Source organism: Arachis ipaensis, chromosome B5 (genome assembly GCF_059453495.1).
Source record: "Arachis ipaensis isolate K30076 ecotype BB chromosome B5, ASM5945349v1, whole genome shotgun sequence".
Classification (NCBI taxonomy): Eukaryota; Viridiplantae; Streptophyta; class Magnoliopsida; order Fabales; family Fabaceae; genus Arachis; species Arachis ipaensis.
Genome location: NC_142440.1, coordinates 56837003 through 56838969, shown reverse-complemented (window position 1 = coordinate 56838969; position 1967 = coordinate 56837003).

Genomic DNA, 1967 nt, shown 5'->3' with positions numbered 1-1967 from the left:
TTTCATCTTTATTTCAATAAAAATCACAAGTTGTTTCCCCTGTATTGTAAGGAGATAAGTTTGGTGTTCCACACCAGAACAACCAAAGAGTGGTAGTGTAGTTCTAAGTTTGGTGTTCCACTAAAAGACATTGGTTAGAATTACACTCCACTCCAAAAGAACATTGCTAGCTCCATCCAATCAAGAGAAACCACTTAGATGTAGTTAGACTATAGGTGATCATTGCTTTGTTGATAACAAGATATGAGGGTCTCTGCATATATGCAATGTTTTGTACTGGGCAAAGAACTAAGTTTGGTGTTCACACACCAAATTGAGTTCAAGAGGCACAAGCATACATGTAAGCTAACTATATCTCAAGTGCTTTGGGAACAAGCAACTTCCAGTAACCTTGCAGGAATCCTATAAGGAAATGGTGCACCTTCACCCAAAGAAGCGAGGCAGCAAAAAATAGCATGATGACAAAGAGAGAGGGGGACCATAGATCATCACCCGAAGTTTGTATTGTTACCTAATTCATTGTACTCAGAATTGTTGAAAGTTGGAAGTTCGAATGCACTTTTGATTTGTAGTTACTCGTAGTTAAACCCTTTTTAAATTCTGTCTTTTATGTTCTGAATAGGTCTATGTACACTAGTCTTTATGTTACTGCACCATCACTTAACTTACTTGTATGCTTGTCCCTTTGAATCAAATGAAAAGAGAATGAGTGTTTTTAAAAGGCCAGAGTAGAGTTCATATTGTGGAAGTGCATTCATGAATCTTTGGGGTAGTCATAAGTTAGCTAAGTTGGTTCAACCACAAGGCTGGGATGACAATTATATGGCCTGAATACTTTGCTTTGGATACACTCATGAGACTAAGTGAATAACAAGATCCTAATAAGAGAAAAGGGAAAGAACAATGGAAGTGAAAAACAAAAGAAAAAGAGTAAGCAATAAGGCTAGGCATCCATGGTTTTAATCTTGAGGCAAGTGTTTGTGGTGCTCCTGTATGAGGGATCTACTTGGATGAATAAGCTCTTGGGGGTGCCTTATCACTTGATAACTTGGGTTAACTAACTCGGGATTATCAGCTGAAAGTCCACTATCAAGAGTAACCTTCACTACAGAACACTTAGTAACCCAAAGAGGTCCTGGACACCAAGGTCTCAAGAAAAGAAAATAAACAAACTATATGCCTGTGGTGTGTATGTATGGGGGATAGGCTTGAGGGAGTAAGTCCTTAGGGGTGTCTCAACACCTAGCACCTTGAACCAACTGGTTCGGGAGTGTTGGCTGAAAGCTTATCCTAAAGAGTTGCCCCCTTACAGAGCACTTAGCCTAAATAACACAAACAACCCTTGAAATAACAATAAAAGGATCAATGAATAAAAGTCTCATGAGATATAAACAAAGTAAGTGTTTAGGGACATGATAAAGGTCTGAAAGCCAGTAATGGAATGAACCTAAGTTGCTATGCATGAAACCACCATAAAATCAGTAACATGACTTCCACAAGAATGACTCATTCCTCTGGATATTCCATTCATCATTCTCTTGTTCTAGTACTTGCTTAGGGACAAGCAAGCTTTAAGTTTTGTGTTGTGATGCGAGGGCATCTTGGCCAGTTTCACTGACCTTTTCTTTACTGTTTTTAGGTTAGTTTCATGCATTTCTTTAGGAAATAAGCTAGTTTTGGGTAGATATTCACCTATGCCTTGATTCAAGCATATATTGTGAATTTTACATAATTTCATGAGGATTTTGCATAAGTTTAGTGACAATTATTATGTTGCATTACTCATGACTTGGACTAGAGCTTTGATGCACTTTATTGCTTGATTTCAGGACCAAAAAAAAAGCAAGAAAAGGGGAGGTAACTTGCAAGGTTAATGAGAAAAGTGATTGCCAATAACACTCTCAAAAAGCCATCAATGCCCACGTTAGAGAGTCACGTTAACTAAGTTAACGTGAACTCTAACGTGG